This window comes from Hyperolius riggenbachi, chromosome 4, assembly GCF_040937935.1.
Source record: "Hyperolius riggenbachi isolate aHypRig1 chromosome 4, aHypRig1.pri, whole genome shotgun sequence".
NCBI classification, from domain to species: domain Eukaryota; kingdom Metazoa; phylum Chordata; class Amphibia; order Anura; family Hyperoliidae; genus Hyperolius; species Hyperolius riggenbachi.
Window position 1 is genome coordinate 130,447,312 of NC_090649.1, and position 17,059 is coordinate 130,464,370.

A 17,059-nucleotide genomic window follows, 5' to 3' on the forward strand; every position below is an offset into this window, starting at 1 on the left:
GAGATAAAAATTGTTTTATGATGTATTTCCACTTCCTGTTGTCTTCCTAGTGATTTGCATATGCATTTTGTATATGTGAACTGCAAACGCATTTAAACGCATGCAAAACGCTAACTGAAACACACCAAAAATGAAGTAAAATGCAGCAAAAACAGCACACAACACTAACATAAAACATGATATAAAATACAGCCTTTCATGCTATGTTATGTGTGCACCTAGCCATAGTATAAGCACCCTTACGCCTGGTACACACTTTTGGGTATGATTGGTCAATCACTGACCAATTTTACCACCTATACACATGAGGATATATGGGATATCTACCTATTCAATGTAAATTGCTTGTCTCAATCTTACAATAAGTAGTAATAAATAGGGTAATTCATTTAACCACCTCCATGTAGTATGAAGGCCAACAGATATTGAATACTATGTACAAATTGTGAAGGTAAATCCTCCTAAATGGAGGTGGTAAAATTGGTGATTGACCAATCATAATTGAAAGTGCGCACCAGACTTTAGAGCCCCTGGCTCCATTTCTGGCCAAGAATCAGAATCAGAATCAAGTTTAATGGCCAAGTACAGAGGTTTGCACCTGGAATTATTTTTGGCACAGACAGGCTCAAGTAGTACACAAGACAAGTAATACAGATATACAGTACCGTAAACAGATATACAATAGTAGTACAGGAGGGCAGTAGAGTAGTTAAATAACTCTATCTTAACAGAGTATGTATGTGTTCCCCATGTTTGAGTGGTATTCCTCCAGCTTCCCAAAAACACCCTGGTAAGTTAACTGCTCCTAGCAAGAAAAAAAGGAAGAAAGAAGGTAAGCCTTGGAGCTCACACCACCATTAATTGTAACACCAGGGAGTAAACCAGCATCAGTGTCGGATTTAGGCCAAGGCCACCTAGGCCATGGCCTAGGGCACCACAGGAGCAGGGGCATCAAAGCAGCAGGCCAAAACTGGTGCAGCATTTGCAAGCTTGTAAATTCTGCAATGCAGGGAGATCAGGCGAGCCGCCTGTGCAGCAGCCATCTTGCTCTCTGTGCACGTTTGCATTGTGGCCGGCGGCTATGGACTTGGGCAGCATTGGAGATGGAAAGGAAGAGGAAGCTTCTGCACTGGAGACAAGCGGAGAAATGAGTGACACTGATAGCTGCTGCAGTGTGAAGGCGAGCTGGCTTCCTATACTGAAGGGGGGTGGGAAAAGGAGGGATTAAAGGAGTCATCTGGCTACCTATACTGGAGGGAAAGGGGGGAGGAGTCATCTGGCTACCTATACTGGAGGGAAAGGGGGGGAGCGGTCATCTGGCTACCTATACTGGGGGGTCATCAGGCTACCTATACTAGAGGGAAGGGGGGAGGGGTCATCTGGCTACCTATACTGGAGGGAAGGGGGGAGGGGTCACCTCGCCACCTATACCAAAGGGCCACCTATACCAAAGGCTGGTGACAGTGGCCTTGGTGGGTAAAGAGTAGAAACCGGCCCTGACCAGCATACATACTTAATTTATTAGTGGTAACAGCCATGTTAGTGGTAACCTGGCTATGTTACCACTAATAAATTAAGCTATAACTGCAAAATCCAGGTGGAGACCCAGCTTTATTTATTTATTATTTATTTTAAGAACTGTATTTATATAGCGCCGACATATTACGCAGCACTGTATAGAGTATATTGTCTTGTCACTAACTGTCCCTCAGAGGAGCTCACATTCTAATCTCTACCATAGTCATACTGTATGTCTATGTTTGTATTGTGTAGTGCATGTATCGTAGTCTAAGGCCAATTTAGGGGAAGCCAATTATCTTATCTGTATGTTTTTGGGATGTGGGAGGAAACCGGAGTACCCAGAGGAAACCCACCCAGACACAGGGAAACTATACAAACTCCTTGCAGATGTTGACCTGGCTAGGATTCCAACCAGGAACCCAGCACTGCACGGCGAGAGTGCTAACCACTGCGCCACTGTGCTGCCCCGCTTTTTTACTTTCTGCAGGTTAACTGGCCCTAGACCACATGTGTTGAACTCCAGGCCAGGAGGGCCAGATCCATGCCAGTGTTTAGGATGGACTGAGAAAGAGAGCAATGTGTTCTACCTGATGGATCACACCTTTCCTGATTCAGTCCCATCAATTCATTTGAGCTGTATCAAATATGTGTGAGGATCTTGGCCCTTGTAGGACCGGTTTGACATACCTGCCCTAGACATTGGAAGGGATTTCAAACTATGACTACGGCAAAAACATTAGATTGTGAGCTTCTTTCATTGAGAGAAATATTCATTATTCAATATACTTTGTAAAGCACTACATAAAATGCCAGACCACTATAAATGTGTTGCAATAATAATAACAAGAAGAATAATAATTACTATTATTAATATTATAGTGCATTAACCTATTGTTAATCTCCTGCTGTAAATCTACATGAATGATACTGATTGTAGATTGCCATTACATAGCTCAGCTGAGCAGACCCACTCTTATCTCAGGACCATCTTGTCTCTAGGCATTGGAAGTTGAAGAATGTGAAGTCACATAGCTGTTGTTGGACATTAAGGTTATGTTGTGAAGGTTTAGACCTTCCAGAAACTTGTCTGAACTAAAAGTCAGAGCGCAGAGCTGTCCAAGAGCAATGCAATGTCTAAAGGTCACACGTATTTAACGTAACAATTTGTACTATCTCTCATGTACCTGCCTGTCTGCTAAACTGGATGTGTTCTGGCAAAACCTCAGGCCCTACAAACAACTTGCCTACCTTCTAGAAAATTGATTGCCATTCACTAAGAATAATAGCTTGTTGTTTATGTTATGAATGTATACTGTGAACTTTGATGGTATAAGTAATGAAATGTTATTTATAATGTCTATCTAGATAACGCGCGCTGTGCCGTAATCACCATTGTCGCGCTTGCATTAGGCGTTACGCAGTACGCGCGTAAAGAAATAACATGCGCGTTAAGTAATCACACGTGTGTTAACAAATGACATGCACGTTAAGAAATAACACAGGCGTTATGAAATACCACTCTTTAATGAACCAACCCCATTCTCTCAAACTGATTGCTCATCCCTAGATCATTGATGGCCTCTTGCCACCACTTATTATTCGCTTAACAATAAAGGTCCGTACACACACTAGATAAAGTTCTAGCACACACAGATGAGCGGCATTGCTAAGATGACATTACCCGGCAAAAAGAAATGACAAGTCTTTTAATGATGTTCATACACACTGATATTTCAAATGTCTATGTCATTTGAATACTGTGCATGAAAGCGGAAGTGACATTTCACACAACATGCGTGCATGCTCTGGTATAGTGTAGTTTAAACGGCATTGTACACAACCACCCAAATGCACAATATCTACCTAATAGTCGTCTGAGTGGATAAGCCAGTTGGATTGGACAGAATATCAGTATTGGTTACTCCTCGTTGTTGTTTAGCTATTTCTTTTAAATGACAGTTATCTAGCATGTCTTATCATGTTATTTAATGATCAGCATAACCAGGGCCATGCAGAGGGTCCTTAAGTGGAGGGTGCTCAAATTTAAAAAAGAGGCCTCGCCCCCCTCCCCCCCCCAAATAAAAATATGCACAGTACTACCTTGGTGGTGGTGACCTTCCCACCCCAGCCCCCTTGCCCATGTGACCTTCACCCCCCCCCCCTTCCCGACTCTCAAACTGTCCCAAACCATACCCTTGAACCCTTCCGCTTGACACATACAGTCAGTCACAGAAGCGCTGGCCACATTCATTGGTTTGGAGTCAGTCGGACTTGTCACTCACCGGTGGCCGCACGTTCCCCCCCTCCTCGTTTCTGGCTGGGGATACTGGTTGTCATGTGGGTGCTGAATGCAGATGCTGGGTGCCATGTTGGTTCTGGGTGTGAGTACAGAGTGTCATGTGGGTTCTGGCTATGGGTGGGTATCAAGTGTCATGCGGGTGTTGATTGCAAGTACTTAGTGCCATGTACTGGATGTCATGTGGGTGGGTGCAGGTACTGGGTGTGACATTGGTGCGAATACTGGTGCCATGCCTGTACTAGGTGCCGGCTATGGGTGGGCAATGGATGTCACATGGGTTTTAAATGCAGGTGCTTTGGGTGTGGATACTGGTTACTGGTTCAGACGGTGCTTGGTGCCAATAGTGGGTGTCATGTGGAGGCTGTATGGAGGTGTGGGTACTGGGTGCAATGTTAGGCCTGGGTGCAGGTACTTAGTGTCATGTGAGTACTGGGTGCCAACTATGGGGGAAAGGGGTGTGGGTGGTGTGACAATCCAGCCCCGCGATCCCGTCGAGATCTGCTCCCGTTAGCGTACGCAGGTAATATGGGTGCAGACGGACAAATAAGACCGGTTGCTGGATCATCAGAAGAAAGACAGGTTAATGCGACAGAGCGTGCCAATCCCGTCTAATCTGCTCCCGTTAGCTTACGCAGGAAGTACGGTGAACAGACTGACAATAGGGATTGATCGCGCAGCTGCCGACAATGTGTAATGGGACAATTATCCACCGATCCCGGATTACTAGGCCACTGTTGCCATGCAGATCTCATGCACTAGAGACTGCTGGAGGCAAATTCACTGTGTGCGTAGCAAACGGTTACGATTGGTTGGAGGTGCCCATACATGTACAATCGGTAAACTAAAAATATCGATTTCGCGCTGGAAATCGGGTAAATACTCTGCCACCACTGTCTGGTTGTATGGAGCAGACCGTCTCCAACTAGCTATCATAATACGGTAGCCAGCCCAATCGCGTTCGACATGCTCCAGTCACCGTTCGGGGAATAGTCACTTCCGACCGCTTAAAGACGGTGAGCAATGTGACATTAAAGAAAGGTTACTGGGTCCATATATGATGCAATCTCGATTGTATACAATCGAGAAACTAAAGTTATTGATTTTGCACAGGAAATCGGGTACTAGCTAATCCTAGAAGGAAGAAACGGTTATTTACAACCTAGCTAGCAAATCAACCATTTATAAGCAAATAATAAAACAATGCGCTAGTATGACTGACACTTCAGAGGGCAGATTCGTTATAGCAGCAATCAGATGACCAGAACAGGCACAAGACTGAACGATAAAAATCGTTAGTTTTATTCTAAAACTACATACACACACAGCTTACTTTAGAACAGATTGATTTGATAGAGAGAGAGGATAGATTAAAAGAAACAGAATGTCTGGATATACAGTTCAAATACCATTATTGGTAGTCCATGCGAAAATCGCAAGTCTTTGGCGTAAAGTCCAAGATGGCGGTTTTGGCCCATGTCCTGCGGGCTGGTCGATTTGATGTTAATTCGACGTCAGATTAAAGGTAAAGGACCCAGAGCTTTCTGGGCTCTCTGTAGTTATAGCCCCCACTCCAGCAAGGAGGGGTTAGGGGGCGTAGATCACACACCTCTTTGGAACAGGAGCATGGGCGTCCGCAGAAAATTTTCCAGGGGGGGGCAAAAAGTGGGGAGTTAAAAATTTGGGCTGGTGTTGTGTGGCGCCAAAAAATGGAGCTACATCATGCGGCGCGCGTAGCGCTCCGCGCCGAAAAATGGGTGTGGTCATGAACCAGAATGTGGGTGTGGTCGTGGGTGGAGACAAGTTTACATGAACTAAGCAATGGTGGGATATTAGATTAGGACAGTGGTGGCGAACCTTTTGGAGGTCGAGTGTCCAAACTGCAAAGTCACTTTACTATCACAAAGTGCCAACAGCAATTTAAACTAAATACAAACGTTTTAACTCATACATGAACATTATGGAAAATTAAGTTGAAAATAAACTGTGAAGATAAACAATTTCATCCATCGTACTCCTGAAAAAAATTATTCATTTTTTTTAGAACCTCCCAGTTTCATTTTCTGTTTTAAAAAGCAGAAAAAGTAGGTTTAATGCTATTGTCTCATATGATGATGATTCAGCTTTTTCCATAGTCTCGCAGTTAGCAATCATGTGACCCCCAACAAGACAAATTCAGCAATCATGAGGCCCCCCCCATCAAGACAAATTCAGCAATCATGAGGCCCCCAACATGACCAACTCAGCAATCATGAGGCCCCCAACAAGACAAATTCAGCAATCATGAGGCCCCCAACAAGACAAATTCAGCAATCATGAGGCCCCCAACAAGACAAATTCAGCAATCTTGAGGCCCCCAACAAATCATGAGGCTCCCAACAAGACAAAGTCAGTAACCATGAGGCCCGCAACAAGACAAATTCAGCAGTCATGAGGCACATAAATAGACAGCTTTTCACATAAATAGGCAGAATGCCCCCTTAATATGTAGACACCTCTCACCTGGCAGCAGTTCCCCAAAATACACTCAATCTGACAGCAGTGGTTCCCCAAAAATAGGTAGCCCCAGGTCTATAGGTGTCCCCAGAATAGGTGGCCAGCGGTATAGATGTCCCCAGAACTGGTAGCCAGGGGTAGAGATGTCCCCAGAACAGGTAGCCAGGGGTATATGTGCCCAGTATATGTAGGCAAGGGTATATGTCCCAGTATATGTAGGCAGGGGGTATATGTCCCAGTATATGTAGCCAGGGGGATATGTCCCAGTATATGTAGGCAGGGGTATATGTCCCAGTATATGTAGCCAGGGGTATATGTCCCAGTATATGTAGGCGGGGGTATATGTCCCAGTATATGTAGGCAGGGGTATATGTCCCAGTATATGTAGGCAAGGGGTATATGTCCCAGTATATGTAGGCAGGTGTATATGTCCCAGTATATGTAGGCAGGGGTATATGTCCCAGTATATGTAGGCAGGGGTATATGTCCCAGTATATGTAGGCAGGGGTATATGTCCCAGACAGTATATGTAGGCAGGGGTATATGTAGGCAGGGGTATATGTCCCAGTATATGTAGGCAGGGGTATATGTCCCAGACAGTATATGTAGGCAGGGGTATATGTCCCAGACAGTATATGTAGGCAGGGGTATATGTCCCAGACAGTATATGTAGGCAGGGGTATATGTCCCAGTATATGTAGGCAGGGGTATATGTCCCAGTATATGTAGGCAGGGGTATATGTCCCAGTATATGTAGGCAGGGGTATATGTCCCAGACAGTATATGTAGGCAGGGGTATATGTAGGCAGGGGTATATGTCCCAGTATATGTAGGCAGGGGTATATGTCCCAGACAGTATATGTAGGCAGGGGTATATGTCCCAGACAGTATATGTAGGCAGGGGTATATGTCCCAGACAGTATATGTAGGCAGGGGTATATGTCCCAGTATATGTAGGCAGGGGTATATGTCCCAGTATATGTAGGCAGGGGTATATGTCCCGGTCCCGGTATATGTAGCCAGGGGGATATGTCCCCAGAAAAAGTGGCCATGTGTGCAGGAGGAGGGGAGCAGCGGAGAGAAGAGGGAGAGCTATGGGCACTCACCTTAGGGGGCTCTCCCTCCCTCTCTCGCTCTCCCCTCCGGAGTCCGGAATGAAGTGTGCAGCGGCTGGCAGCGGTGGGCGGAACTTACCTCCTCTCGTCGCACGCGCCGGATGGATTAGCCGCTACTCTGGCCTGATCCAGACCAGAGTGCGGCACCAGAACTTCCGGCGCAGGAGCGAGAGGAGGTAAGTTCCGCCCACCGCTGCCAGCCGCTGCACACTTCATTCCGGAGGGGACAGCGAGGGAGAGAGAGACCCCTAAGGTGAGGGAAGGGGGGGGAGACGTCCGCCCTTCCCCACTGTGCCCATAGCGCTCTCTCTCTTCTCTGCGTGTTCCCCTCCTGCTGGCTGCACGGGCACGCGGCCAGGCTCGGGCAGATGCCCGGTTTTGCCATATGTGCGGACGCCCATGAACAGGAGATATGCCTGGCCCTCTCATGGACACAGGAATATACCTGAATCATGATAGGTGTGCTAATTTGCAAACCATACAGGTTATGTTAAATCTAGTAACATTTTTATCAAGAACGTTGATACCAAACTTGGGTTGGTATGACTGTTTATTTTAAAACAGTCTTACGCTAGATCTGGAAGTCCGATTGGTCCGTAAACCTCTCAGAACCAGCGTCCTGCAGAATCCCACAACCTGTGCAGATTTGATGGGCATAGAGATTTGCTATGCCATGAATTATGAAGGAAATATGGAGAACATATGAATATTGGGTATCTCAGGGCCACATGGGGGTCAGCTGGGATATGGATTCTCTTTGATCCTTCAGCTGAGGTAATCCTGAGAGAACCCCCTGCTGTGATCGGTTCCTACCAGTCTGGAGAAGGAGGCTTTTTATTAGCTTCTGTCCACCTAATCTCTGATGGATGAGCTATAACCTTTCCAGGGATGCTTGGGAACCGCTTTCACACATAGGTGAGAAGAGCTGTAATTAGAAGCTACCAGAGAGCCAGGGGGAAGAGAGAAAAAAAGTGTATTTAACCCAACCAAAATGTCATTTTGGGTGGTTTTGCAAAGAAACTTGCGTTTGGGACTCCATGACGCATTCGATATGTCATATCGACGGCGTCACAGGTGGATGTTGGGAGAAGTAGAGGTCAGTAGACGTCAGTGTGGGTGCTGCAGGAAGGGGAAGTAATTGGGGGTGCTGGGAGAGGGAGAGGTCACTAGGGGTGCTGGGGGAGGGAGAGATCAGTTTAGGTGCTGAGGGAGGTCACTATGGGTGCTGCTGGGGACAAGAAGGGTGCCATTGGGGGAAGGAGAGGCCACTGTGGGTGCTGGGGGAGGCAGGATCACTGCAGTGCTAATGATGGGGAGGGAGAGGTCAGTATGGGTCCTAGGTGAAGGAAGAGGTCACTGTTGGTGCAGGGTTAAGGACAGGTCACTGTGAATGCTGGGGGAGGGGAGAGGTCACTGCTGTCACGAAGATACCATCTTACCTGCTCCCACACAGCTGTGGGGATGGTTACAATAGGAATCCTGTATGGGACCTATTTACTCCAAAGTGTCCCAGATGGGAGAAAGAGCTTCCTGCGGGTGGTGTGCGGGGTGAAGCTTATCGCGACCAGGGGCGGGGCTTATTTTTCGCAACCAAAGGAGCCTATAAATGGGTATTTTAAAAGGGGGGTGCTTGGGCACCCAGAGGTCCCCCCCCCCTGCATGTGCCTGAGCACAACGCTGGGAGGTAAAGCTCTCTGCTGCGGCCCGTGCCCACTAACGCGGTGGTTCAGTTTTGTGAAACTTAATCTCGTTTATCCCTATTGGCGATTGAATTAACCATAACAATACTTTCACCATACAACTAAGGCATCCACTTGGGTTTGTGGTACATAGTACATGATACAACAAGTACAATATCCCAGTGAACCATGGACCCATACACCTAACGATTTTCCTGGCGATATACAGCAGATTTGATCACTGTGATCGAATCTGCTGTGAAATCGTTGCGCAAACGCTAACAGAACGATCGATTTCCATCCGAAATCCATAGTTCCCGTCGATTTGTCCGCGCGGAAGATTTTACTCGATCGCATGCAGTTCGGGAGTGCGTCGATAGCGGCGTCGGAATGCCCAACAACCGACGCTAGTTGCAATACATTACCTGATCCGGCCGGCACGAGTCCCTGCTCTCTCCGCTGTCTTCTTCTTCTCTGCGCTGGGCTCCGAGTCCGGCTGGCTTCACTGAACTTCCTGTCCCGGCAGAAAGTTTAAACAGTAGAGCGCCCTTTACTGTTCCCCGGACAGGAAGTTCAGTAAAGCCAGCCGGACTCGGAGCCCAGCGCGGAGAAGAAGACAGCGGAGACCGGGGGACTCGCGCCGGCGGAGCAGGTAATGTATAGCTGGGGGGGCAGCTTCACAGATGGTTAATCGATTTCATGCTGAAATCGATTCACAATCTGTTTGCAGTAAAGGCAGCCATACGATCCCTCTCTGATCATATTCGATCAGAGAGGGATCTATCTGTTGGTCGATCTGATGGCAAATCAACCAGTGTATGGCTACCTTTATTTTCCTTTAACCTCCCTAGCGGTCTGGACAGATTCTCCGTCCAAACAAAACATGCTGTGAACAGTATAAACGTGCATACACATCAATACTCTCCTGCACTGTATACTAGACCCTTGCTTGACATATTTTGGCAAGTTACAGGAAAAAAAAGTTTTAAAAATGTATTTTATCACTTTTTGCACAGAAATCCTGGGGAAATTGAACGCCAGTAGCTTCATAGACCTTATTCGCTTCATAGACCTTTTTCACATCTTTTTTCCCCAGCTATTTACTGTCATCTGCAAAACTGACAACATTTAACTTCCTCTAAGTCTATGTCATTAATGCAGAACTAAAGTTTCCCACCAAACACCCTAAATAGATATGCATCCATTCACTGTGAAACCTCAAATATTTTTACTTTCTATATATATATATATATATATATATATATATATATATATATATATATAGATATAGATATAGATATATAGAGATATATATATATATATATATATATAGAGAGAGAGAGAGAGAGAGAGAGAGAGAGAGAGAGAGAGAGAGAGAGAGAGAGAGAGAGAGAGAGAGAGAGAGAGAGAGAGAGAGAGAGAGAGAGAGAGAGAGAGAGAGAGAGAGAGAGAGAGAGAGAGAGAGAGAGAGAGAGAGAGAGAGATATACAGGATCTTCTAAAAAAATTAGCATATTGTGATAGAGTTCATTATTTTCTGTAATGTACTGATAAACATTAGACTTTCATATATTTTAGATTCAAATACACACAACTGAAGTAGTTCAAGCCTTTTATTGTATTAATATTGATGATTTTGGCATACAGCTCATGAAAACCCAAATTTCCTATCTCAAAAAATTAGCATATTTCATCCGACCAATAAAAGAAAAGTGTTTTTAAAACAAAAAAGTCAACCTTCAAATAATTATGTTCAGTTATGCACTCAATACTTGGTCGGGAATCCTTTTGCAGAGAGGACTGCTTCAATGCGGCGTGGCATGGAGGCAATCAGCATGTGGCACTGCTCAGGTGTTATGGAGGCCCAGGATGCTTCGATAGCGGCCTTAAAGAGAACCCGAGGTGGGAATTACTTTTACTATTGGGGCACAGAGGCTGGTTGTGCGCACTAAGACCAGCCTCTGTTGCCCCATCGTGTGCCTCCATGTCCCCCCTGCTCGCCGCTATACCCCCCGCATTGCTGGCGACACGCAGCGTGTCGCCAGCTCAATGTTTACCTTGCGCTGTCAGTCAGCGCTGCTCCCCTGCCTCCTCCGCATCGGCGCACCCGCCCGTGTCCCTTCCCTCCCGCTGATAGGAGGGAAGTGACGCGGCGGGTGGCGCCGATGCGGAGGAGGCGGGGGAGCGGCGCTGACTGACAGCGCAAGGTAAACATTGAGCTGGCGACACAGCCAGCAATGCGGGGGGTATAGCGGCGAGCAGGGGGGACATGGAGGCACACGATGGGGCAACAGAGGCTGGTCTTAGTGCGCACAACCAGCCTCTGTGCCCCAATAGTAAAAGTAATTCCCACCTCGGGTTCTCTTTAAGCTCATCCAGAGTGTTGGGTCTCGCGCCTCTCAACTTTCTCTTGACAATATCCCACAGATTCTCTATGGGGTTCAGGTCAGGAGAGTTGGCAGGCCAATTGAGCACAGTAATACCATGGTCAGTAAACTATTTACCAGTGGTTTTGGCACTGTGAGCAGGTGCCAGGTCGTGCTGAAAAATGAAATCTTTATCTCCATAAAGCTTTTCAGCAGATGGAAGCATGAACCCACTTTTGAACCAGAAACAGTGGCAGAAGTGCCTTACCTGGGCTACAGAGAAGCAGCACTGGACTGTTGCTCAGTGGTCCAAAGTACTTTTTTCGGATGAAAGCAACTTTTACATGTCATTCGGAAATCAAGGTGTCAGAGTCTGGAAGAAGACTGGGGAGAGGGAAATGCCAAAATGCCTGAAGTCCAGTGTCAAGTACCCACAGTCAGTGATGGTCTGGGGTGCCATGTCAGCTGCTGGTGTTGGTCCACTGTGTTTTATCAAGGGCAGGGTCAATGCAGCTAGCTATCAGGAGATTTTGGAGCACTTCATGCTTCTATCTGCTGAAAAGCTTTATGGAGATGAATATTTCATTTTTCAGCACCACCTGGCACCTGCTCACAATGCCAAAACCACTGGTAAATGGTTTACTGACCATGGTATTACTGTGCTCAATTGGCCTGCCAACTCTCCTGACCTGAACCTCATAGAGAAGGTGGGATATTGTGAAGAGAAAGTTGAGAGATGCAAGACCCAACACTCTGGATGAGCTTAAGGCCGCTATCGAAGCATCCTGGGCCTCCATAACACCAGAGCAGTGCCACAGGCTGATTGACTCCATGCCACGCCGCATTGAAGCAGTCATTTCTGCAAAAGGATTCCCGACCAAGTATTGAGTGCATAACTGAACATAATTATTTGAAGGTTGACTTTTTTGTTTTAAAAACACTTTTCTTTTATTTGTCAGGTGAAATATGCTAATTTTTTGAGATAGGAAATTTGGGTTTACATGAGCTGTATGCCAAAATCATCAATATTAAAACAATAAAAGGCTTGAACTACTTCAGTTGTGTGTATTTGAATCTAAAATATATGAAAGTCTAATGTTTATCAGCACATTACAGAAAATAATGAACTTTATCACAATATGCTAATTTTTTGAGAAGATCCTGTATATATATATATATATATATATATATATATATATATATATATATATATGCCGAGGGATGAGCAGCACAAACCGAATTTTATGCAATACTATGCAATGCATGCACGCAGCACTGGAGGTCCCCAGACTCCATAAGAAATATATAAATACAGAGGGTGCTGCAGCACACAACAGGAAAACAGTGACAGTTAGTAGCTAGTAGTAGCTTCAGTTAGTAGCTAGTAGAAGGTGAGGTGTTTTTAATTTCATTTCTCCCATTTAGCTGACCCCTGGGCTTTTGGCATGGTTCCCACTAGAACGCTGATAAAAACTAGCATTTTTGCCTGGTTAGAGTAGGACTCACCAGATCGGGGACACTTTGGCGCAGTTGGTGAGCTTAAACGCGTTAAAGCGTAACCAAGAGCCCCTGTCACTGTTTTCCTGTTGTGTGCTGCAGCACCCTCTGTATATATATATATATATATATATATATATATATATATATATATATATATACTGTATATAAATATTAGAGTCCCAGTTATCCAGAAATACACTAACCAGAAGTCTCAGTCAGCCAGAACAAATAGCCGGCAATACTTACAGTGGTGAAGGCCAACTTCTAAGTGTGGCCACTAATGATCCAATCTTTTTCATCCAATCTTACCAAATCTATGTAGTAGAAGAGTAAACTGAGTCAATGTATTGAATGGATTCTATGGGCAGTTCCCATATATTACATAGAAGTGGTAAGATTGGATGAAAAAGATTGGATCATTAGTGGCCGCCATTAGGCTGCCATACCAGGTATCACCTGACTCATAACTCGCTGCATAAATGTCTCTCAACAAATGTAAAGGCGCATCACATGCGAATTGCATCTGCATGCCAGAATATGCAGGGTCTAAACTGACTGTACTGCTTTCCCTGCAGGAGTCAGCTTACACAGAATCATTTGCATCTCAACAGGGGCGCCTTGTGCAGGCCTCCTCATTGCCCTCAAGAAAGGGAAGCAGTACTGGTGCCCAAAACATACTTTCGCTGCCTGGAAACACAGCGACTGCACCCCAGGGGGGGGGGGGAGCAAAGAAACCGCAGTCTATTGTATGTACGAGGTTTAAAAATTAGACTCATTGGAGACATAGAATCCATACCATTTATCTTTAATTGTGCACCAGCAAGCACTATTTTTGTGACTTGAGTAGAGCTCATCAAAGCTGCTGAGCAAAAGTGACCTCACTTATCTTTCATTCTCCAGGTTCCCCTGTTCCTCTGCCTACTGATTGCTTTTTAACGCCTACTAGAAGATTTGGAGCGCATCTGCTCATCAAAGAGAAGGAATATACAGTATGTGGCACAGGTATGGTCACAACAGATAGTAGGCAGGGCCAAATATTAGACAGTATATAAAAGTAAATGATGTTCAGTTTCACATTGTATTAAAGCATACCTGAATCGGTGGAAAAAATAAAAATAGTTCAGGGGCTTCCCTGATCATCCTGTGGCCCACCATTCCAGTGCAAGGTCCCTCTAAGCATATTGGACAAGGGCTTGTTGACTATGCAGTCATAGAAAACCATACTGTGCATGCGTGGATATGGTCCGTGCAAGCCCAGTAGCAGAAAGCCGCTCTCTTTTCCCCTGTGCATGAGCAGTTTCTTGCTACTGGGCATATGTGGACAGTGCACAGTATGGTCCCGCTCATACACAAATCGGAGCGCGGCCACGAGGCGAAGAGGGTCTCAGCCAGTAGCCATGGGCTTATGGATGATCTGTGAAGACTCTGGAGCATCCAAAGACTTCCCACTGCTTAGGAAAGTATCTAACTAACAAACTTCTTTCTCCTCACAGGCATGCTTTACAATGTCACACTTGTTTGCCCATGCAATATGCATCACAGCTCCTCAGGCTACAGTCCCGCACATGCTTCTATGGAAAAAGACATAAAATTTAAAATGGGGGAATAAACGACTGAAATACATAATTTACTAAGTCTGACCGGCATACCAGTGAATGTGACGATATCAATGACATGCAAATATTTCAAAAAACAAGCAGAGAATACCAACAATCCCCAAATATATATTCATATATACTCAGCGAATACAGATTTTACTAACCATATGTCAATATTACCAAAAACAAGCAGATAATACAAATCACAAAAAACTTAATGCAATAACAGGCATTTAGTAATAAGTAGTTTCTAATTATAGGCAATAATAGTGGTAAATAGTGATAAATAAATAACATAATTAGGTAGTCAGGTCCCCCAAACAACAATTAACTGGCAAATCCCCCAAATAGCACAATGAGGCAACTTTTCCCAAACAACATGAGTTCTACATGTACCTCCAAATAACATCCTGAAGCAGGCAGATGTCACCAAATATCATTAAGCAGGGTGACCCCCCCAAATAACATAGCACGGTGGGACTGTCCTCGCAAATTATTAGTATTTATTTATAAAGCGCCATCATATTCTGTGGCGCTGTACAAAGTGGGAAAACAAACAAGGGGTACATAATAATACAGACAATAATATACATCAAATATGTACACTGGTGCAAAATACAGAACTGGTGATTACAATGACAGATGTAACATGATTAGTAAAATGTATAAAATATGTATATATAATGGTGCAAGCTATGTAATGAATAACAAATTCCAAGACACAAAAGGGTGAGAGAACCCTGCCCTTGCGAGATTACAATCTAAACATAACATGATAACATGATGCAGTTACGTAGGTCCCCTCAAATAACAAGCAGCATGTACCCTAAAATGTCATACCAAGGCAGGCATGCAGGCCAAGCTGCTGCTTGGGGCCTCATGTTTTTAGGGGCCTCGGAGGCTCCGTGAGGTCGTAGGTGGCGTGGCTTGGCACCCAGGCCCAGCACCCACTGTACGGGTAAGGTGTGCCACATCATAATCTAAATGGACAAATAACAAAATAAGGCAGCAAGTACCCCAAAAATAACATAAGTAGAGTGTAATTCAAATAACATAGCAAGGTAGTTGCTGGCTCTGCTGAGAATATAGCATGTGTACAGTTTACACCGAAAAGAGATCAACAGACTTTGAACAGATTCTATTTCCTTCACAGAATACATGCAACCCTTTTTATCCCATTTAACATTTTTGCAGCTTGGAAATGGCAGCAGCAAGTCCATAAGTTGCATACATTTTCACCATGAGTGAGAAGTAAAGATGGAATTCTCTATGGTATTGGCTCGCCAGTGGCAAACTTCCATCTTATAATGCCCAGAGTGACCTTTGACCTGAAGTCAGTTGACCACTAGAGTTTGCCAACCATTTTGGTCAGAGTTCATGCTGGGGGCATTGTGGTAGGAAAGTTTGCTGCTGATAAATCCATACTGTGGCAATTTCATCCTCAATGAAAAGTAATTAGAGGCTTTATTAGTAATCAAATATGTAACAAAAGTAGAAAACCATCTATTAAAACACCTATAAACCATGGGGAGAAGACTGGCAAGGCCACAATACATAAATATAGTGTTCAAAAATGACCTAAAAATCCTCCAGAATTTTTTAAAAAAAGGTGTGAAGATAAGTTTATAGTCTACACTACTAATCACAATCTATAAAACCATAATAATACACTAGTACAATGGCTACCAACCCTGTCCTCAAAGCTCACCAACAGTGCATGTTTTGTGGAAATCTGCTGAGGTACTCAATCAGCTCTGCTGAGACACTAATTACCCCACCTGTGAATGTTTGTGGTTTCCTGCAAAACATGAAAACAAGTACTGTTGGTGGGCCTTGAGGACAGGGTTGGCAAATTCATCACTAGTCAATAATAAAGTGCAGAAGTGAATGACAATAGTGCAAAATATTAAGGTCCGTACTCACCACTCGACGGGTCCAGTGACACCTCTTTTTGCCGGTGGATATGCACGATGTCACACGATGTTTCACGTTGGCACAAATGAGACTTCTAACAATTGCGGTACTTTGCACGGGAGTCGTTGTGGATCTTAAAGATCCGATCTGCCGTGACGGTTGTTATCGCTGTGCAACATTAAGCAACATTCGCATGGTTAGGCATCTGTACCCACGTCACAATATCATGGAAACAACTGCTCCGCACTCAAAATATCACTGGTCGTTGAGAAAATTGTCGGTAAAATCACTGAAAAATGAAAAACCCATGGAGTCACGTGGCAACAAATATGATTCAACTCCATTTGTTGCACAGGATACACCAGGATGCTTTCATTATCTAATATATACAGAAACACTATATTGCCAAAAGTATTGGGATACCTGTCTTTATACACTCCATTGGCTTTACTATGGCTTTACTATGGAGTTGGCTCACCCTTTGCAGCTATAACAGCATCATCTCTTCTGGGAAGCTATCCACAAGGTTTAGGAGAGCGTTTCACCATTATTATTTATTGGATTTGTATAGTACC